The following is a 23,945-nucleotide window of genomic DNA, read 5'->3' on the forward strand; positions in this document are numbered from 1 at the left end:
TCCTAAAGTAGCTTATAAAATACTAAGAGAAATAAGACATGTATCCAAATAACTAGAAGATAAATGTCTGTTCTTTATAAAAGAGAAATATATAAAGTGGTCTTGACCTTCAGAAGAGGGGCAATAATACCACACCAAATCAAAGCCATCATTGATTGTCTTACAACATAAGGAACATAATTCAGTCAGATAAGCAACAAGTATTTTGAAGTTTCCTCTCTGGCCCCAGTAACATGCTTGTAACTGTGATAGAAATAATAATAAAACAAAAAGACAAACACAGTGACTGCCCTCCATGATTTGTCTCTTGTCACCTAGAGAAAGACGATGCAATACAGTATAAGGACACAAGTCTAAACGTCTAAACCAAACTGACTCCATGACAGGCTTTAAGTTTCCCCTCTAAACTAGAAGGCCTAAGTTTCAGCTTCTCCGAAACTATCAGGCAGTTACACATTGCCCAAGGCAGGAAAAACCACCCTTGCAACACCCAATCAGGAAAGGCCAGCAACCACCCTCCACATTACTAAGGGAGAGGCCTGGAGATAGAAACTATAGATAGGACACTGTTACCTAATGTTAAAGTTAACCCGTTAGTCGCAGAACAAGACCCTAGGCTCGCTCTGTGATTGGCTGAATTTAAAGGTACTCTAAATGTTGTAATTGGATCCCGCCAAAAGTAATGAATACTTTAGACAATGTGTATGGTTAAACTCGCTGTCAATAATGTTGAATAATTATGATTGGATCACTGTTCCCCTGCCACAACTCCCCCATCTGTAACTCCCCCATCACATACCCCATAAAAACCCTACTCTGCCTTTGCTCGGGGCTCTCAGCACAGATCCACTGTGTTGGTGAGGTCTGGGAGCCTGAGCTTAAGCCTGAATAAATGCTCTTTGCTTTTGCATACGTGACTCGGACTCCTTGGTGGTCTTGGGATTTTGGGAAGATTGCGATCTGGGCTTAACAACAGAATGCAAGTGCATTTAGGGCCAGTGGAAAAGAGATCAGTGAAGCTTGGTAGGAAATGCTTCAGGAAGACATGAAACCCAAAGTGAGATGGAAAGACAAGGGTAGACAATGGCTGTGAGGTGAAGGCAAGGGCACGAACAGAGATGGACAGTCCGTAAAAAGGGCAAAGGCATGGAGAGTCCGTAACAAACATCTGTGTTCCAGGAGAAGGGAGCAGATACATTCGTTTTTATAAATGTCTTTTTGGAGGGCATAACAATGAAATGAAAACTTATTATAATAAGGAAAAGAGCAGACAAAAAGAGAACATGGAATTTAAATAGTAAAGTTTGATTCAAAATGCAGTCAGGGGAACTTATAGTTTCATACAGGAGTCAAGATTTGTTTGGCAGCTAAATGAAGGATGGATTGGAAGAGGCAGAGAGAGGAGAAACAGATGTCAGGAAAATCTCAAATTCTTTTGCCAATATAAAACTATATTCCATCCTTCACTCCCCCTTGAGGAATGAAGGATTTATTTCCCCATCTGCTAGGAGTGCTGCCAGGAGACAACTTTAAGTTGTCAGTCCCCTTTGAGGATTCCTTCAGCAAAAGAGAAGGACCCTGCCAAACATCACACCCCCTTCCAAGCCTACATCCAGTCTACTTGCCTCAATCGGGGAAATCTCTGAAGGGTCCTGCTAAGGTTCAGACCTTAAGAAGCTTAACTTCTTCCCCAGCCCAATCTCCCTTCCCTTTCCCTTTCCCCTTCCCCTCGCTGCTTTCCCTTGGGGGGGAGGGTCATCTGAAGAGCACTCCCCGAGAGACCTCCATCCTGGAGTCAGTTTCACAGGGAACACAAGTTGTGAACATTCTCTTTTAATTCTCTTTACAGAACTGTAACTGTTCTTTGAGGTACACAACATTGGCAGACTGGATGTGTTAACAGTGCCTTGGCAGCTATGTGCCCTTGTTGCCGGTCTGTTCTTGCCTCAAGGAGCTACTGTTATACTGACATCTATACTAAGTACTTCCGTGGGGCACAGAAGCACTGGGAAAGTGTCGACCGCTACAAAAAATAGAGTTTCTCATTTTTAAACAGTAATGAGTAACTGTATCTTAAAATCTCCCCCCAATCCATTTACATCTTTCCTTATCAAGAGGATATTATTTCACAGAAATGTGAAACACATATTGTTAATTCCCTCCTCTCTTCAGTGCACCTCCAGACTATCACCATCACCTCACCTCACCTCCACTCTGGGTAATCCTGTGGGCTGAATTACTCACTTTATGACCCAACTCCACCTTCCCTGTTTATGACAGTTTAGGCCATGAGAATGATGAGAAAAGAGGACAGGTTTATTTGTAGGTAGGCTGCTCTTCTCTGTTAAAGGTCCAGAAGGCATACCTCTTTTGGAAACGTTTAATGGGAGGAAGCTTTAACAAGTAGAACTAAATTAAATGAAAAAGCCTTATTCATCTACCCGTGTTCCCTTTTAAAAAAATTTATTTTATGTGTGCAGGAACCTGCTTTCAAATAATGTTTCAAATGCTGTAGTTTCAAAATGTGATTGTGCTAAATTTTTAAAATTCATTTTGAACATTAGAAAATAATACGGGTTTTAATTAAGATATTGGAGAGGCCCAGGTGATATTTAAAATGAAAGGTAAAGCCGGCATACCCGATACAACTTGTTCTCCACATAGGTAGGGGGCAGAGCCTCCTTTAACGGAGCTAAAAGAAAACCCCCATCGTTTTTCTCCAAAACTGTTTACACCTTGGCTCACCACGGAAGAAAAGCCACACCTTTTGATTAAGTGCAAATTCACAAGCAAAGTTAAAAGGTCACAACTTTTTTAGTTGAATTCATTTGAAGGAGAATGCTCCAATTAAAATAAGAATGGCTCACGCTTTTTTTTTTTTTTCCGGAGTCGAAATCCATTAGCCTGAGGGCTGAGGGCTGGTCTTCTGAAGATGCTGGAAGGGGTAAGTTTACAGTAGGGGCTTTGGGCCCAGGCGCTGGAGACCAGAGAGTGAGGTAGGGTTTTCTGAAGAATGAGAGCGTCAGGGCCCTCTTCCTGAGAGTTTGTTCCTCCAGGATAATAAAGGCAGATCAAAGGGCCTACAGCTGCACGACCCGTGGCCACCCAGCTCCCTTCGCAGCCCAGCGATCTAGGCCTCTGCGCACTGAACCCCCCCCTCCCCCACATCCGTCACCCCTGTTCCCGGGCCGGCCAGCAGCAGCTGGTCCCAAGTGTCCAGCCCCAAGACTGGAGCTCCCACAACCTGAACCCGGCCCTGACCCCTGGCCAAAACTAACAACCAGAAACCGACTCTAGCCCCCTTGCCAACCCGCAGCCCCTGCTTCCTGCTCCTGGCCCCCAGCCCCGGGCGCGTGAGGAAACCCTTGACCCCAAAGAGTGGCAACACTAAGGCCCAGCAAACTGAGGAGAACAGTGTGAGTGGGAGGGGAGAGCCCAAGACCAGGGAGTGGAGTTTGGTCTCCACCTCTGGGCTCCAGAGGCCTGGACCACCCTGGTTCTGGGCACAGGCAGAGTAGAGGGCAGTGCCCTGGGTGCTGGGGGTGCAGACAGAGCCTGGAATCTCGCGCAGGCTGGAGGGAGGGGAAATAACTTCTTTCTAGCCAGTTTGTCCAGGCAATTCCTGTTGTAGCTTCCTGTGCAGTAGGAGAAGGAAGATCCAGATTTGCTCAGTTCTGAGCCCACTCAGCTCCCAAACACACTTCCCCTCACCCCTAGGTTACATTTTCTGGCTCTATCGTTTTTCCCTTTGGAGGGAATTGGGTCCTAACTAACGTGGAAAAAGAAAAAAAATAATAAAGAGAGAGGAAGAGGGAAGAGAAAAGATTTTCTTTCCCGAAGGAAATCGTTTTTGCTGAGATTAGATTAAATTGTGCAACTGAGCAGGTGTCTGGGTGTTCCATCAAATCGTTATAAATCCCAAAAAACTGAATTTCTTGCATTTGGAGGGAAATTTCATTTTAACTCTAATCTTATTTGTATCTTCAGTAACCCCTCCCCCCCATCCATAAGGGATAGTTCCAAAAGCCCCAGTAGATGCCTGTAACTGCATAAAGTACAGAACCATGTATATACTATGTTTTCTTCTTATAGATACCTGCCTATAATAAAGATAAATTTATGAGCTATGCACAGTAAGCGATTAGTATAAAATAGAATACTTATAATAGAGAAGATATGTGAATGTGCCCTGTCAAGCTCTGTTCTTCTTACAATATCTTACTGTACTGTACTCCTCCCTCTTATGATGGTGTGAATGCAGTGAGGAGAATGAGTTAGGCATTATGACTTAACATTAGGTTACTAAAGACCTTCTTGGGATAGGCAAGGATCTTCTGCTGTTAAATTGTGGTTGACTCGGTAACTGACACCATAGAAACCGAAAACTAGGATACAGGGGAATCACTCTATTATCTGTAGTCACTAGGGCTCTCTATCAGTACAAAAATGCAAATGAAGTAAAATTCGCATAGATCTTGCATGCAGGAAGAAAGAAAAGGAAGAAAAAAGAAAAAGAAGGAAAAAGAGAAAGAAAAAGAAGGAAGGAAGGGGGGGAGGAAATTAGCCTAAGACCAATCAGCAGATTAATTGTGGAAAGCAAAATTAACCAATTAAGTATTCATTTCCAGGGAAGCACCCAGCTGAAGTCAAAAAGGAAGAAAAGGTTAGTCAACAGATTTTCCTTCTCAGGTATTATATATTGATTTAATTTTTTCTGAGTTTATGCTTGAAGACTTAGGAAAGAAATGCTTTTGCTATATAGATTGTAAACTACATTATAGTGTTAATTTTGTTTCTAAATGAATCTAAATGTAAATGAGTCTTATTTATGCAGAAATTTAGCTAAATAATAAAGTATTTGTTAAGTCAAAAGTTCTATTATTCTTATTATCATCTCAAATGTTACAATACAATACTGAGGCAAAACTGTCAGCTCTAAAGATAAAGGGTAATCAGGAAAAAACACGTTAGTGTTTTCTGGTAACCAATTAGTGAAAACTGCTTTTCAATTGGGAAAATAAGTAGCTTTGTGGTCGGGTCCCTTCCCTAAGGAGAGAAAAAAAACAAAAAACAAAACCCTCAAGGCAACCTGGCAACATGCACAAGGGACAACATCCTTCAAGACCTGTAACATAAGACCACTTAATCAGATTGCATGTTTGTGTGTTAACACATATGGGAGACAAATAAATAGAAAATATATAAAAAAACAACAACGCCACGTGGCATTTGGGACTCAGTTCTTAGGAAATACCCAACTGAGCAGTGCTGGCATGAATCAAGTTGCTTCCTGGAAAGAAAAGCCTCCTTTGTCAAGACTCTCTGTGTGAGAATCCTGCTACAGTTTAAGCTCTTACGGTCTAATACCTAGGTTGAGATTAACTAAAGAAGTTTAAACTCCAACAGGATGTGAATAGACTACAATTTTTATGAGGGGTGGCTGGGTAGCCCCTCTCTCGCTGCCCCTCTAGCCCTCTCACTGCTCTCTCTCAAATTAAAATAAAAATCATTAAAAAAAATAAAGGATATAATTTTTATGAGAATATCATGGAAAGATATCAAAAACTCACTATATTTTATGTCTCACTTCTTTGAAATTTTCTAATGGGATCAAAAGTAATCAATAGATAATGTTACAAAATATTTACTCTGCCAAACACTGTTTTCTGCCAAATGTTGCCTTTTCCTCAACTTACCTATCAAGTTCACACTTGAAATCTGTGACTAAATCAGTTGATTACTGATTAATGTATCTCAGGCATCACTTTATGATTTCTTGAATAGTTACCTTTTTTTAAAGGTAGTTCCATTCCCCAGCCCCCAAGGTTCTTTACTGTCCCAATAAATGCATTTTAGTGGTACGGCTTACCATGGCTTACCATCACCATGAGTGATGCAAATTTGACCAATGTTGCTCACCTTTGAATAGGCATATTTATATTCTTTCAAAAAGGGCAAAATGGCCCCTTGCTCTCTGCTCCAGCTGGTGCAAGTAGCTGGTGAGCTGTGGCCCTGCAAGGCCATGAAGATGAAGAGGGGCAGCAGAGGTGAGGCTGGGATGGGGCAGAGCTTGCTCCAGGGGACAAACATGAAGCTGGAGCCCACACTGCAGCTTCAGGCCAAATAGAATCTGGCTGAGAGACAGAGCCCCCGGCTTGCCTCAGGCTCAGGCCTCTGCGGAGGAACAACCTATAGGGCAGGAGGATGTGCTGGGGCAGCTGCAGATCACCAGCAGCAACCTACTTATGTTCCTGCAAGGAGAATATCTACAAAATGACTTCATCAGGTTCAAGATTTGAGACACAATTTCAGGCACTGTCCTCTTTGAAATGAAGAAGCCTCAGCCTCAGAGTGATTGAGCATCAACCGGCAAGACCTGGATCCCAATTCTGGGCATCACATCTGCCTTCCTTGATGAGAGGTAAGTGGGAGCCATGGTGGAATTCACAGAGGAAGATAGGCCTGTCAACAACTTCCACATGATTGAGAGGCACTAATTCACAACCAGCTCTTCCCAAAGTTTTGACTTCCACCTTGGCTTCTGCATCCCCTGCAGCAAGAACACCTGTGAGCACTTCTATAGCCTCTCTACCTCTCTAAGGAGCTGATCATTGAGAAAATCTGTCACCCATATGAAACACAGCTTCTGGCAGCTTCTGCTTGGTGGGTGACCAGTGGGTGATGCAACACAAAGCAGACTTCCTACAGTAGGACGCCCTGACACCCAAAACAGCCCCCCTAATCCAGGAAAGTCCTGGGTCCTCAGCTGTGACCCCCCCCTCCCCCACATTCACCTCTCAACCCTAGATCTGCCTGGGGAGTATTCCAAGAGCCCTGGACCCTGAATCAACAATGGGAGGGAGGGTGTCTCATGTCTACCATTCCAAGTCAGCAAAGCCCATGGGCCTGGAACATGGAGTGGGGTGGTAGGAGGTCTGTCTGCCTCCATGTCTAGGAAGACCTTTTGGGAGAGAAGTAGCCAGGGCTTCCTGACAGCATAGCTGGGCCTCTTCAGGCAAGTTTAAGAATAGTGTTCCCCTACCTAGGCGCTGACTAGGTCAGGGCAGGGGCCCATTCCTTGTCTGTTGTCCACCACCAACAGGCCATTTAGAGTTGTAAAGTCACAGATGAAGATCCATGGTGGGGTCTGTCTTCCATGATTCCCAAGGGAGTTTGGGCCCTGGCCCCACCCCAGCCATTACAATCAGGGGCTCAGCCACTGCCTGAGATGTGGGAGGGACTGGACCAACTGTACGTAGTTTTCAAAAAACTCGTTCTCCTTTTCTTAAAAAAAGAAAAGCAAAGTGGCGGAGAAAGAGGGGTGTAAACAGAAAATAATTTAAATATAGCAACAGGATTAGGATCATAAATAATTAAATAATGATCACTTTAACATTTTTTCTTGTTTACAAATATCTTCATTTCCTTACATAAACTGGCTCACACTCATGGATTTAATTCTCACAATATCTTCTTCTACACATAGCTGCACAGCACTTCAGTTTATTTGAGTATCAAAATTTACTACAACTTATAACTCTTATATGTAGCCAGCTAAAATTGTCAAATACTATATTTAGATAATAAATACATGCTCAATGAGAAAGATAGTATATTTCCCATTTTCTGTGTAGAATAATTTTGCAAAAAGGACAACACAAACTTAAGGGATTGATTGCATGAGCATTTGTTTAATAATTCCAGAATAGTTCAAGAAACATCAGAAAAGTTTGTGAGAAGATATAAATAAGAAATGGCTTCCAATTTCAAATATAAAAAACCATAAGCATTTTTTTACTTAAAGTGTTTTTAAATTTTTTTTAACATTTATTTATTTTTGAGAGACAGAGAATGGGCAGGGAGAGGAAGACACAGAATCTGAAGCAGGCTCCGGGCTCTGAGCTGCCAGCCCAGAGCCTGACGTGTTGGGCTTGAACCTATGAACCACAAGATCATGACCTAAGCCAAAGTTGGACACTTAACCAACTAAGCCACTCAGGAGGTCTAAAAATATCCATTTTCATATGTGCTTTCCTCTACTCTTCCTGGAATGCTTCCTGGAATGTTTACAACCTAAAAATAGACATTGCTTTGTTAAATATGTTTCTATTGGATATTGGTTGTTTCTTTCTTTATATATATATATTGGCTATTTCTTAGTACAAGCTCAATACATATTTTTTGACACTGATAAGATCTATTCGGTATCTTGAAGTACTTGAGTTTTGATACACATTGGATATAGTACAGCTTTGCCAAGATCAGATGACTCTGGAAAGGTTCACGCTCAATCTCCTGGATCCCTGAAGCAGCAAAAGGCCTAATAGCAGAAAGAGTAAGGCACAAGAAAGCCAGAAAGCCACCTGGGGAGCAATGTGGTTTGTTAGGTCTATGTAGTTACAGCCTGAGTAATTGCAGGGTGCTTGCTACAGGAACAATTTAGTTTTCTAGGTCTCTGGAGCCCTGCAACAAGCAATAGATCGGACTAGCCACCAAAGAAAGAGCACATGTTACGCAGCCCTACATATGGCAAGGAAGGCAAAACAACAAAGGATAGGAATCAATCTTTTTTATGACCTCCATTGGAACACCAAAGTAACATCATATGGTACAAGACTAAGTGACCCACCTTGGGAGAATGCAATTGTACCAATTCTTTGAAGCATGAAAGCAGCTTTGTGGATCTTTGGGTGAATGAAACATGGCTCCTAAGTGTACTGTTGGGAGAAAGATGTCTCATTCAAGAGTGAAATGTTTTGCACACCGTTATTTTCTAGGCTGAGTTGTGTAAACAAGGCTATTGTTCTAGTTTATTCTATCTATTGTGGGTGTAAACATAATATATGCTCATGTGCCTGTGTCTTTCCAAAAGACAATCTCTTTATTTCAGAAATTCCATTTTTATAAAGGGAATGAGTCCATCCAATACTAAACACTGAGTTGGCTTAGCTGAGGAATCATTTATCTAAAATTCATCTTCTTAGAGAAAACTGTTTCAAGAGCACAATATTAAGCACTCGGTATCCAATCAAAAAATCAAACAAGTGAAAAATGGGTAAGATGAAAATGAATTATATCTGAAATTGGTCCCAGTGATTACATTTTGGATTTCATAGCCACATTCTTTACATAAAGAATAAACTTCCCTACTGTAATTGCATTACAATCATTGCATAATGGAAACATGGGAGGGAAGCTGAAGGCCCAATAAAATCACCGGAGAGATGACTTATCTCTCCTTCACTCAAAGCCATGATCTAGGCCAAAAAGAATTTTAAACGACTGTCCCATCCACTAAGGTAATTAGAGAACTCTATATAGAATGCCAGCAAATCAAAGGGGACTGAGGCTCTTAGGTAAGCAAAGTGAACTCCAGTGACTTGAAAAGCTGAGGTTAGTAGAGAGTAGAAAGGATAAGAATGATGATAGATATAATTATCAGAGTAGTAGAAATGTCTTGTGTAGGAACACCTCTGGGTTTAGGGTCAATAAGTAACACAGTATTATTTTCTCAATTGTGACACTTAGGGTCAGGTTATAATGACAAAGTAAACAACCATTAGAGCAAAATTAACCACAAAAGTAAAGTAACTTCTTATTTTTTTTAAAATGTTTTATTTATTTCTGAGACAGAAAGCGTGAGCAGGAGAGGGTCAGAGAGTGAGGGAGACACAGAATCTGAAATAGGCCCCAGGCTCTGAGCTGGCTGTCAGCACAGCCTGATGCGGGACTCAAACCCACAAACCATGAGATCATGACCTGAGCCAAAGTCAGAAGCTTAACCGACTGAGCCACCCAGGTGCCCCATAAAGTAACTTAGTTCTATGCAGGTGGCACAGTTCCACCTTGATAAAGAAAGAAGTCAAAGGAAGGGAGGATTTTATGTATATTTTTCAACTATCTTACAAAAACTTGGGGCGGCTTGATCTTTGAGAATTAGACAGTCATTGCTACCAGATTTTCTGGCCTTGGGGATAGCTCTACTCAAGGAAACTGACAGTAACTCTGTCTTTTGATTTACAGCTCAGGTAAATGTTCTAGAGGGAATCCTAAACCCAATATGAATTCTTTTTCCTGAGCTTTACAACCTTTTACATTATGCCTACTTAAATTATTCAAAACTAAGCAATAAAATCCCAGTGAGGCAGCAAGTAGGTACTATCTACCTTCTTTAAATACTAGAACATTAATCAAGTTAATCTATGTGATTTGAGAATGATGGACTAGTCTATTCCTGGTAACAATCCAATCAAAGATAATCTCAGTGTGCATAAAACTAGGGATGTTTACATAACCTCTCTCCCACAGTCACAAGAAATATATATATATATATGGTTAATGAAATCCTATTTCATGGGATACGAAATCCTATTTCAGCTGCCTCCATCTTGCCCTCAAACTTTCTAATTGGGTTCTTTCTAGCTGTCTCTTGGCTCAGGTATAAGACCCTGAGGGAAGAGCATTCCCTGATAGAAACGGAAACTAACCCCTCAAGCAATAAGGACTGCTTTGAGCAACAAGAACTCACCCCTGTTTGAATCCAAAACAATAATGATTTACCTTCCTGCCCACCTGCATGTACCTGCCCACCACTGTCTCCCATTCTCCATTCTCCTTCTATAAACCTGTAAGCATTTTCAGCACTTTGGAGATCATGTTTGAGACACTAGTGCTCTGTCTTCCCAGTAGAAGTCTCACTGAAATAAATGTCTTTCTCATTTCACCACTACTCATTTCTCTGCCTTTGGTTTTTGTCAGTGGCTGAACCTGGTCTGTTTGGGACCCCCGGAGGCAGGAGCTACAGGAAGCTACTCCTGTGCCCTGGCTACAGGAAGAGATGTGCACAGAAATATTTCAGAATCATTGTGAAGCATTGGAATTGGAAAACGATGGCATGAGCTTAACTGTATTGGAATTAGTCTCACAGCTAGCATTTTGGGATCCACTTGGAGTTGAATAGTAACAAAATTAGATCAGAAATATCAATTATAGTATCATTAAAGTACTTTAAAGATTAAACTTTCAATCACACAAAGAAACTAAACCCTTTAGTACACATCTTCTTCAGACAGCAGTAGGAGAATGAGGAGCAGTAAGAGGGAGATAAGTAATGATATAACATTGATGTAATAATGATTGGCATTTATTACTTATAATAATCCAGGCACTATTTTAACCACATTACATGTATTAACTCGCTTAATTCTCTATCTCGATTGTAGGGACTGCTGCTTTATTTTCCAAATAAGAAACCTTGGGCAGAGAGAGTAAGTAACTTGTTCAGTATGACACAATTATGTAGTATCAGAGTTGGGATATGAATGCTAGCATTCTAACACCAGTGTTTATATGAAAGTGAACAATTTGACTCAGATGTATCTAGATGAACATAGAATAAGTGTTTCAAGGGGAATGGTATAGATCCCAAGATTTTGTATAACTGGCTGATAGCCTAGTTACTAACAACAGTGGAGATGAACTAAAAGTTAATAGATTCTTCTGTAGTGATAGTTATCAATTACTTCCTGTTGCCACAAATAAGATGCCTGTTTCATACCCTGTAAACTGTATATAGTACATCCTTTGCTTAATTAAACCATGTTCCCTCCATAACATTTAAAATTCAAAAACCATGTAAGACAACAATTAAGATGAGGTACCTGAATTTTTTGGATTAAGCCACATCTGTAATTTCTATTTTTATATTCAAAACTAGAAGTCAGAAAAGACACACCTCTACACAATTATGTTGACCATGACTTGTCCTTGGTACAATTTGTATCTAACTACTGCTGTACTTGTTGTTTACTCTTCATTGCCACCATCTGCTGAACTTTTGAGCTTAAAAAAAAAAAAACTAAACTAAACTAAAAGTTTATTAGATGTGATGTCACACAATGCTTTCATTTATACTATAACAAAAGGCTTACTGCAACTCCTTAAAATATATTCTGTAAAGTATACTTTTAAATCATATTGTGAAATTTCAGCAGTATAAATTTCACTGTCATTAATGGAAACTGCCCTGCTGAAACACCACATGATGGCTGCATAATGTACACTGCAGTCTCTGCTGACCAATATGGCCTATAATGTATTGATTCCCTCATTACTGTATGAAGCTGTGTAAGAAGAGACGACTAATGCACTGTGTTGTCTAGTTTTGTTTTATTCTCCTTCAAAATAGAAACATTTCTTCTGTCTGTTAAAATTACAACCTATAACCTAGGAGCTATAAATAAAAGCAATTGCATTCCAACTCATGTTAAAAGGCGAATATTGAATTTATCTTATTGAACACAGTCTTGCCGCATCAAAGTTGAGGATATTGTATATTAGCTACAATTCTATGGCCATAGAGTAAATATTGTACTACTGCAGAATATCAAGCTGCTACTTGAAATGTTTCTTTTCAGGTGTACAGATTTAAGAAGCACTCCTTAAATAACTCGACCTTGCTTAATAATTGCTCAGATTTCTATATTGTATTTTTCTGTTCTTAGTACTTATAAAATTACAATATGTGACTAGTAATTCAAGAAATCTATTTTATTTTGTTTTCTGGTCTAGTCCACTCTTTAAAATTATTTTGTTTAATATTTATTTATTTATTTATTTATTTATTTATTTATTTATTTTAGTGAGGCGGGGAGGAGACTGCACCAGTAGGGGAGTAGGGGAGAAAAGGACAAGGAGAGAGAGAGGGGTGAGAAAGGGTGAGAGAGAGAGACAAACAGAGAGAGAGAGAGAGAGAGAGAGAGAGAGAGAGAGAGAGAGATTCTGAAGCAGGCTCCACACTCAGCGTGGAGCCCCACACAGAGCTCAATCCCACAACCCTGGGATCATGACCTCAGCCTACTTTAAGAGTTGGCTGTTCACCTAACTGAGCCATTCAGGCACCGTGATTCCATTTCTTTTACGTGGTTTAATTATTTCTCTCTGAGAGATGTCAAATAAAATCTAAATATGTATATACAATCATCAGGAAACTAGTATTGCCAGTCAGGAACACCAACAGGTATGTAGGCTAAATTTCTTAGTTGAGAGAATTAAGTGGGTTGGAAAGAGTTGGGTTAGATATGTCATTAAATGTGGTTCTAGAGAGAAGATTATTTTAATGTTAAATACAATCTATATAAGTTTTTTAGGAGTTCTGTGAATGTAAAGAGAACTTGATATATATGAGAAGAGGGAAGAAGAAATGAAGTGCAAGCTGAGATGGATTCAAAATTCCAAACTTAAAAACACTGGTTATTACACAATTTTCAATAGTAAATCCACTTTCTTGATAGTCACCCACCATATTTTTTCATAAGTCCATTTATAATATTTGCATTAACCAAAGATGTACCCTAAGAGAGGGAGATCCAGTTTTCTAGTGTTTGATAGGCCTAGGATAATGCACTTAAAAATGTATAGTCTTATTCAATGAGAAGTTCAACCTTAAGGTAGGCCTATTGTAGATCTGAAATAATTGGCTGCAACTGACAAATCATTCTCCTAATTGGATGTGATTTGGATTTGTACATAATATAGAGAAGAAGGTAAAGGAGAAGGTAACATCTAGCATACCTCTCCTCTGGAGGATCATAACTCCCTATGATTTGTTATCTTCTCCCATGTTTCCAGGAACTATAGCCAGTCTTGTCTTCTCTCCAAAAGCATTATGTATAAATCCAAATCACAGCCAATTAAGAGAATGATGTATCAGTTTCAGCTAATTATTGTCACTCTTTATTCTTCAAGTTAGCAAAACCTGACACCTGAATCTCTCTCATTTTCCTCCTAACTCTACTTCTATCCCTCTTTAGCTGTGTCTCTATGCTCATTGGCTCAAATATCTTATTAAATTATTTTCTTATGTATACTAATCATCCCTTTTAAATAAAATACAATAAATGTTATGGATATAAATATGCTATTCAAAAATAATTTCTTAATCTTTAGGTTCTCAGTTATATTGTCTGAGAGCAATACCATAATGAATAGGTTTCTAAACTTACATTTGGCTTCCAGAGTGGATCAAATCAATCAATTTACAATAACTATTGAAGATATTTGCTACATAATGTGCAATATTAGTAATATAAGAATGATGCCATAAAGTACTCAATCTAGTTGTGATGTAGGTGTGTAATCAGAGGGAACATGGAGAGGGGCTGGGGAATGGGTTAACACCTGAAGAGACAAACTTGCCTTCTCTTCATTGTTCTTAGGTCATCAATAGATGTTCTCTTGGTCATATGCAAATGCTTCTCTTCCTTAACAGTGATTTGCAGACATTTGACTTGGAGGAAGAAAAGGAGAGATTTTCGGAAGTTAGAAGAAAACACATGTAATTTTGTGTGTCATGCTATGCAGTTACTGGAATACACAATGCACTCTCATTTTACTCCGATGATCCAATGAGGCAACTACTATTCACAGTTGATAATCTATTTCTAGAAACTTTTCTCAGCAGTCCGACACATCTTTGCCAACCTCTCCCACTTAGAGGTCAGACAGCCCATTTTCCCTATCACCCTCAAGAAATAAATACAGTGAAATTTCTGAGCTTTCAACATGAAAGGTTCAAATGGAAGACATATGATCCTGATGAGAGTGATCTATGATCGAATGAAGCTGATTTTTCTGGGTGCATCATGGAATTTCTTTTGTTATCTAACAGCCACATTTAACAGTCTCAACATTTATTAACTACTTTTCTCTCAAAACTAAGAAATCATATATTTTCTAGCAGATGTTTCCGAGATGCCCTTTTAATTAAAAAAATAAGAAAGAAATGAGTACTGTCTCCATTATTAGAGTTGTTATGGGTACAAATCCTCTAAAGCTCATGGTTTGCTTATCAGATTTAAAGGGAGAAATATTTGCCTCTTCTGTCACATGTTTGCCTCTTCTCCTCAGTAGCCTCAATGCGAATCACTGTGTGAGTTGAGTCAGACAAGCTGGGGGCTTCCATGAGATATAATCAGGAACAAACAAGCTGCTCTGCACTGGTATAACTTATAATAGGAGTTTCATGGAGCTTCACGATTTCTCACAAAGAGCTTCAGAGAGGTGGATTCTGGAGTAAAAACTAGAAAACAAAGTAAAGGGAAAGAAAATGGCTCCATGTTGTCATAGTTATTTTTTTCTAAGTAGGAAACAAATGCCAGTAAATAAAATGTAAGGCCACAAATAGCAAGTTTATCCTGAAGTATATTTTTTGACTCCTACCCTTGGCTTTCCTATTACCTAGCACCTCTGTAACTCAAGATTCACCTGGAGTTTACCTTTCCCATCATGGAATTCATGTCCAGGTTCACAGATCACTCAGACTCTACTCTGTGAACTTCCTGGGAATCTTATCACCATGAAGGCCTTCCTTTTACATCTATTTAATCATTGCTTCAGGTATTTACTCAATATTATCCAGAATGTACGAGAATAGAAAAAAATACAGAAAAAGACATACAGATATATTTTAAAAGCATTTAATTTCATCTGCAATACCTCAAAATAATTTCCTTCTAAGTATTCATGATTTGCATCCAAAAATATAAATTACCTAAAGCTTTAAACACTGCTTATAATATGTTTCTTATCTGTGGGTCTTCCTGTTATTTTTATTATTAGAGTTGTAGTAGTAAAACAAAAATAATATGCTTCTTTTCCTGATGACAAAAAAGGAATACTTGTGAAAAGATATAATCTATACATGGCATCTTCAACTTCCCATTTTGAATTACTAATATAATTAATTTTATTATTATAATAAACAAGGAAGATTGTTAAGCAAAAAAACCCCCAAACCCTTAAATGTACTGTTTATATACATGAGTATGCATTTGATACAGAGATTTCTTAGATACATGTGTATTCACATGTATGAATGTGGATGGAAGGTTTTTTTTTTTTTTTTTTTTTTTTTGAGAGAGAGAGAGACAGAGAGGGCACAAGTGAGTGAGGGATGGGGTGGGAGGGAGAGAGAGAACTAGGGATCATTCAAAGCAGGGCTCTTGTTTTACCTGAAGTTGGGCTCCTGGTTTACCAGAAGTGGGTCTCGTGTTCACTTGAATGAGGGTCTCGAGTTCACCTGATGTGGGGCTGGAACTATCAACCATGAGATCATGACCTGAGCCACAGTCAGATGCTTAATGACTGAGCCACCCGTGGAACCCATGGATGGAAACTTATGTAGAAAGAAAATATGAAAGGCAATAATCATGGAATTTCTATCATTATCACAGAATGGAGCTGTAAGCAAGTTATGATTATCATAAGAAGCTACATTTTTGTATTCCTTGATTCTAATGGTTTTCCAGTCTCCATCTGCCACACTGTAGAAAAACTCATCCCCTGTTGCTTCCCATAGTAAATCATGCCTGATTGCTCAGCATCAAGCTTTATAATCTGAATCTCTGGGCCAAAACACTTACTAATGATCACTGTTCCAAACAGGAATAATCAATAGAACCTACAATCGCAGCACTGGTATTTCTGTTTTTTGTTTTTTGTTTTTTTAAAAACAAGCTGCTTTTCTGCAGTTAATTATGTTCCCTTGTAAGCAAATACAACATTTTCCCTGGGCTTTTCCTTTAAAAATTCATTTGTGCCCCTATTAATGCTGTCACAATTAATTTATTTTTAAAAAGAGACATGCTCTCGAAAGATACAAAGTGAATTGAAATCCCTTAGACAAGACACTAATACTAAATTAAAGCTAAAAAGTAAAATCCTGGATATCACAAAAAGACAGGAGACTCTAGACTTTTCCTTGTATATTTTTCCATTCAATTAAATAATTTTTCTTCCTTTTATATTTTTCCATTTTTTGCTATTTTATTCTATAAGTTTTATCATGTTTTTGTCAATAAAAACATCAGCTTTCTCGTGAATCTAATATAATGCCATCTGAAAGTCTCTAAGATGTATCTAAATGGAAGATGCTGTCCTATTATTAAGGGTTCATTCAATTAAAAGATAGTTGCTATCACTAAAATGATTTAAAGCCTGTCAAATGCCTGTTGATCCTAAAAAGATCAAAGTACTTACATCCTTCCTCTTTGTTCCTTGACTTGCCCAATGCTGACACTAGATGTGCCTGTTGATTAGAGACTTGTCATTAGAGGAACAATGTATTAATCAGCTGATTCTTAATGGACATCATTAGATAATTTGCTACCACATTTAACAGGAAAATTCTATTCCCATAATTTCCTCCGGAAATTTACTTAATTCACCTCAATTTTTGTCTGCTTTACTGTCTGAAAATTGCCATACAAATACTAATTTTCTCACTTATACCAATTTTCTTTCAATGAGACATTTCAAAAGCATGTAGAGAGCAGGTAATGCTATAGGCAACATTTTTGAGAGGCATACTATCTTACCAGAATACCACTTAAGGTAAATAAGCCCATTATAAACCAAAAAGTGTTCCCATTTTCCAAAAAACATTGAAGATCTAAAATCATGAAAATTCCTTTTTCCCAACATTCCAAGGTATTTCTATTGTTTTTAAATTGCAATTTTGCCATTTAATTCATGAGTAAAACTATAGTATAACAATTGAAAGACATTTTATCATCAGTTTTTTTCTCTAACGATTGTTCTATTTCTATCACAATTCCCTATTTTGATCCCAAACCATTTCTACATTAATATTGTAGATCATTTGCAGTGAGACATGAAAATACAAATGAGTTAATGCACACACAGGCATCATTTATACCCATGAGATGACTATATTTGAATCGTTTAAAAGTTAGAACCTGTGGAAGGCTTATTTTTAATCAGAGATTATCTCTCCCAACTATTACCTGGGTTTGTCTATTTTTCTTGTGAATATAATAAGAATCATGCTTGAAAACTAAGAAATTTAGTTTTTTAGAATATTAGTTCTAGGAATATTTTATATAACTAAAATAAAAGAATAGACATATTACTTTACTTCCTACTGAATGTTTCTCTCAGTCACTACTTTGGGGATCAAGTTAGAAAAGTTATAACCGTGCTTCCCATTTCAAAAATACACAGTAACTTCATACCTTTTTTTAGTTAATCCATATAATAATCTTTGAAAGTAGTCATTATTATTCACAGTTTACTGTAATAAAAATAGAGTTCGGAGTTGAAATTACTCATCAAAAGACAGATTCAAAATACCAAATACTAGCCTTAGGGTTCGGACTCAGTGCTTTCCACACTCCAGTACCTTGTCATTTCCAGGCCAGGCCACATCCCCATTGTGAATGGTCAGCTTGCGTGGTATAGAAAGTGGGTACTAGTTATAACAGCAAACATTAACCCAATACGAGTAGATTATGGCATTGGATAAGCCCATCTCCACCCACCACCATCTTCACCACAGGCTAGCTCGGCAAGCCCCCAGAAACTAAGGTTAGTTGAGACAGCTTAGTGACCATAGAGAAAAGTGCTCTGCTTTCTTCTTCCAAGTTAGAATTATATGCAAGAACTACTGTCGAATCACCTACCATTCTCACTGCAGGTAAGAATGGTCTGAGTTGACTAGAGCTGTCTTGATAATATTGAAATTCAGAGACTATCTCAGATTTTGTTTTTCATATCTGTAAGTACATGTGCCTGTAGCCAAAAGGAAAGAGACTTTTTATTTTTACCTACTTATTTATTTTTATTTTTGAGAGAGAGAGAGAAAGAACACTAAAGAGCAAGAGAGGCAAAGGGAGAGAGCGAGAATCCCAAGCAGGTTCTGTGTTGAGGGCTTGATCTCATAACCCTGGCATTATGACCAGAGCCCAAACCAAAACTCAGTTGCTTAGCCTACTGAACCACCCAGGTGCCCCACAATCTTATTTCTGAAGTAATGTTTTTCATTTTTGTTGATTAATTACTGATATCATGTACATAGAGATATAGATATTTTAAACAATATTTTACTCATACATATATTTTGCAGTTTACCAGTTTTCTAGGTAAATGAAATCAAAATAGTCTTCAAATCAAATGGAGGAGACTTTTAAAAAAATGACATAAGCAGGGTGCCTGGGTGGCCCGGTCAGTTGAGCACCTGACTCTTGATTTTAGCTCAGGTCATGATCTCACAGTAGTGAGATCAAGCCCCCCATCTGGCTCCTTGCTGGGTGTGGAACCTGCTTAAGATTCTCTCTCTCTTTCTCTCTCTCTCTCTCTCTCTCTCTCTCTCTCTGTCTCACTCTGTCTCTGTCTCTCTCTGTCTGCCCCTCCCTCATGTGTGTGCATGGTTACTTTGTCTCAAAAATAAAAATAAAAAAACGACATAAAGATACATATTCAAAGAGAAACATTAAGAAGATTTCACTATAGCCATAAATCTCTAAACTTGAAGAGGAAAACATAGGCTCTAAGACTGTAAAACTAATGATTTTCCTACAAACAATGTGTCTGGACTTAATACTGTTATTCTATACATTTAAAAATTATTAAGAAGATACATTTTGTGTGTTTTCTACCCCATTAAAGAAACTGGGGAGATTTTAATGTTTTCAAATTCATTCTAAGAAAGGAAAAATGTAAGAATTTAAGATTAACCCAGTTAAGAAATAAATCTTAGCTCAAGATTATTATTGCATGCTTAATAATTAAATTATATTATCTTAGAAAAATTGACAAGCAGAAATGTGTTTAATACAGAATCAATAACAAATGTTGCCAATTTTCATGGTTTGCTTGAAAAATATACACCCTAAGTTTTATTTTTCATGACATTAAACATAGAATAGTTTCTTTAAAAATCAATAGCATTACAATCTATACAGAACTAACAAGGTCATAAATAATAATATAAAATTGTAAAGAAAGGTATTTAAATAAATCATAGTTTACTTTAAGATTAAAGAACAACAACCGAATCATTTCTTGGGATTTTTATAACAGCAGGACCCAAACAATAACACTATGGATCTTACCATTAGAATGTATTTGATCACTTTTGCTTTTTGTACTATTGTTATTATAAGCAACAAACTTCCTCGACATTATTATCAGTTGAAATAATGTGCCTACAGAACATGTTGAGCTTTCTCGACAGACAGTATATCTATTCATAACAAGAGTATTGTTTTGTCCCTTTATTTTCCTTGGCTGGTGCATGGGCTGCAATTTCCAGCACATTGTTTATTACAAAAGGCAGGGATGGTTTATCTGTGTGTTTGCATGTGAGGTTTTATTTTAAAGATGATGGCTGTTTCGGGTTTTTGCGGTATCAGTATTCATAGCTGAAATTGGCCTATAGTTTTCTTCTTGCACAGTTTCATGCTCCTTATCTTTGTTACTAATATTTTTCATAACATAAAACGAGTAAATGAATTCCTTCTTGTTGTATCATTTGGAACAATTTGTTTCATATAGATTATCTGTTTCTGAAAAGTTAGGGAGAATTCTGTTAAAAAATCATGTGTGGTTCATGTGTGTGAATACTAATTGGTCCGTTTTGTTTTTTTGTTATCAATTTAGATAATTGCATCTTTTTGTAACAATCGTCTTTCCTTTAGGATTTGAACTTTTTTCTTTTGTAAATGGGATATAATTTACATATATCATATTACCATATAACATCACATGTAACATAATTTAATCTCATACAATTGGTTTATAATATTACCTTATATATTAAATGTCTAATATTCTATATATTATTTGTAACTTCCCTCATCTTTCTTATCAATAATACCAGATGAGATTTTTCTATTTCATTCCATTTATAAAGAAACAGTTTTGGGATACCTCGGTGACTCAGTAGCTTAAGCATCTGACTCTTGATTTCAGCTCAGGTCATGATCTTATGGTTCATGAGTTCGAGCCCCTCATTGGGCCCTGTGCTGGCAACGTGGAGCCTGGTTGGGATTTTCTGTCTCTCTTTCTCTGCTCCTTCCCTGCTCATTCTTTCTCTCAAAATAAATAAATATACTTAAAATAATTTAAAAAACTCATTAAAAATAAAAAATAAAGTTTTGGTTTTCTTGTTACCTATATTTTCTTTAATTTTTACTTTAACAATAACATGTATAATTTCCTTCATTACCTTTCACTTTATTATCTTTTGCAGCTTTTTGAGCTCCTATACATGAATGTTCAATCTTTCTGTCTTTATAATATGTATGAAACTATAAGTTATCTTCTAAATGCCATTTTAGTTGTACCCTAAAAGTACTGTAATGCTATGTTCATGTATTCATGTGTCTAATTTTTCACATGAATTATGTCTTCAAAAATTATTTTGGAGTCTATTTTTAAATTCATTAAATTAAAACATTGAGTTCTATCTCTTCATTATTGAGGTCTAAGAATCCATTGAGATACATGGGGCACCTGGGTGGCTCATTCAGTTAGGCATCCAACTTCGGCTGGGGTCATGATCTCACGGTCTGTGGGTTTGAGCCCCGCATCGGGCTCTGTGCTGACAGCTCAGAGTCTGGAGCCTGCTTCAGCTCCTGTATCTCTCTCTCTCTGTCACTCCTCCGCTCATGCTCTGTCTCCCTTTCTCTCAAAAATAAGTAAACATTCAAAAAATAAAGAAAGAAAGAACAATCCATTGGGATAGAGATCCTGTTTGGTGTAAACTCATTCAGTTAGTCTGTGCTGAGATTCTTTTTTTTCTTCAGCTTAATACGTGCTCAGTGTTTATAAATTTTTCATGTATGATTAAAGTGTTTACTGATTTTACATTTTTATTTATTTATTTATTTTTGGTTTTTTAATGTTTATTTACTTTTGAGAGAGAGAGACAGAGACAGAGTGTGAGTGAGGGAGGAGCAGAAAAGAAGACACAGAATCCAAAGCAGGCTCTGGGCCATTAGAAACCATAGACTGCAAGATCATGACCTGAACCGAAGTCAGACACTCAACCGACTGAGCCAACCAGGTGTCCCAAGTATTTAGTGATTTCTTAAACCAAAATTTTATATATGTTCTGTAGATCAGATTTGTTAATTACATTCTTACAATATTTTGTAGCATTGCTCACTTTTTGTCTATTTTATCTATCCAGTGTAGATAGTTTCTATTAAAATCTATAAATCTGATTGTGAAGTTTTCAATGTCCATTTCATTTTTGAAATGTTTACTTTATGATGCCAACATTTCATTTGTAGAGATACACAGTTTAAGTACAGTTTTATGTTTGTGTGAAATCGCAGAAATAATCTCATTATTTTTTGTCACTCATTTGCACACACATACAATATGCACTGGTTTGTATACATACATACATAAGTTCACATACATATATAAATTTATGCATTTTGCTATTTTTATTCTCTATCATCTCCTTTATTACTAAATATATGAATGATACACACTTATATTATGATTATACAATACATTATAAGTAGCATATATTATTAGATATATTTATCTGTCTGCTATTTTATTTATTATGCTTGCTTCATTTTTTGTTATTCCTTCTACTACTTTGGCAACAAAACTTTGTATATTTATACTTGTAACACAATGCTGATATTTTCACAATCATTTTTGACTTCGGAAATTTCACAATTTAATCACTGTCTCTGCTAGCCTCTTTCTGAATAATGTAAACTTTGAATGCTTTAATTTTAATCAATCCAATTTTATCTTATTTATTATTATATTTATTTACACCCAAATAGGTAATTATTATCATTACTGTTTTCCACATTTTTTGATTGCTCAGATTTACTGATAGACTTAGCAATTTATTTGCACAGTATTGTTTCAAGCATCTCTCTTAATCATCTGGATTCACTTGCACTTTTCTACGAATGTACAACTGATAAATTTTTTTCTGAAGAAAAAGTGTTTACTCTTATACTGAACTTACATGTTAACTCAGTGAAATATAAAAATATAGATGGACATTTATTTTTATTGATTTTTAAAATTTTATCGCTATTTGATTCAGCAAATCTAGGTCTTTATAACTGAAAAATTTGTAAATATCTTAGTCCATTATTTTTCCAGAATCAGGAATGAATATTGTTATTATTAATTTTTTATGAATAAGATAATAAATGCCAGTTCATTTACCTCAAAGATTAGCTGTTTGTGTCACTATTCAAAACATTGTTTCAGGGGCCCCTGGGTGGCTCAGTGGGTTAAGCGTCCCACTTCCGCTTGGGTCATGATCTCATGGTTCGTGGGTTTGAGCCCCGCGTTGGGCTCTGTACTGACAGCTAGCTCAGACCCTGGAGCCTGTTTCGGATTCTGTGTCTCCCTCTCTCTCTCTGACCCTCCCCTTTTCATGCTGTTTCTCTCTCTCAGAAATAAATGAAAACCATTAAAAAAATTTTAAGAACTTCCATTAAAAATGTTATTGTTTCAATAAATTAAGATCTATGAAGATAAATTAAAATATTGGTTTTACCAAACTGATGTATTACCAGAAACTCATGTAATTAACATTAAGTAATAGCATAGAAATATAACTTAAGAGGTCATTATAATAATAATAAACTTTTTAAATGCTACTAAAATAATTGTTGTTTGTATTTTATGTTTCTTCAGCTGTCATAGATCTTCTCTCCAGAATCAAACGATGTTCTCACTTGTTTTGACAAGAGTGATACACTTCTGGATGACTCACTGTATTTGATGTCTGGATGACTCAGTTAAGTAATCTGACTAAACACATTGACTGTATTACGCTCCTTTTCTTCATCATACTAACCTATCAACCATATCAATATTCTCATTATACTTTAGTAGTAAGATATAATGCTACTAATAATAGCTAACATCTTACACTTGAGCACCTAAAAAAATAAAGATTTACAATCGAGTACTTCCAATTGTTTGGCACTTTAAAAGCATTTGGGTGTTACTGGCTTATTTCTGTTTTACAAGATACCTAAGAAATGTTTCTGCTAGTAATTCTGAGATAAATGAGAAGACAGAGATGAAAAAGAGCTCAAGTATCTTGTTCCAGATCATACAGGTAAAGAGTGATGACATGTGTTTGCAAATAT

At 37.1% G+C, this 23,945-nt stretch overlaps 1 long non-coding RNA gene and 1 pseudogene across 1 annotated transcript; both read left to right on the forward strand.

Annotated features, from left to right (window-relative positions):
• Positions 1-5,959: 5,959 nt before the first annotated feature.
• LOC120224305 lies at positions 5,960-6,711 on the forward strand (annotated as a pseudogene).
• Positions 6,712-11,238: 4,527 nt separating this feature from the next.
• LOC120224306 lies at positions 11,239-23,723 on the forward strand. Its single transcript, XR_005526525.1, has 3 exons — positions 11,239-11,267; positions 14,270-14,496; positions 23,485-23,723. It is a non-coding gene; the product is annotated as an uncharacterized LOC120224306 (long non-coding RNA).
• Positions 23,724-23,945: the final 222 nt, after the last annotated feature.

Source organism: Hyaena hyaena, unplaced genomic scaffold (genome assembly GCF_003009895.1).
Source record: "Hyaena hyaena isolate Hyena2069 unplaced genomic scaffold, ASM300989v1 scaffold_1149, whole genome shotgun sequence".
NCBI lineage: Eukaryota > Metazoa > Chordata > Mammalia > Carnivora > Hyaenidae > Hyaena > Hyaena hyaena.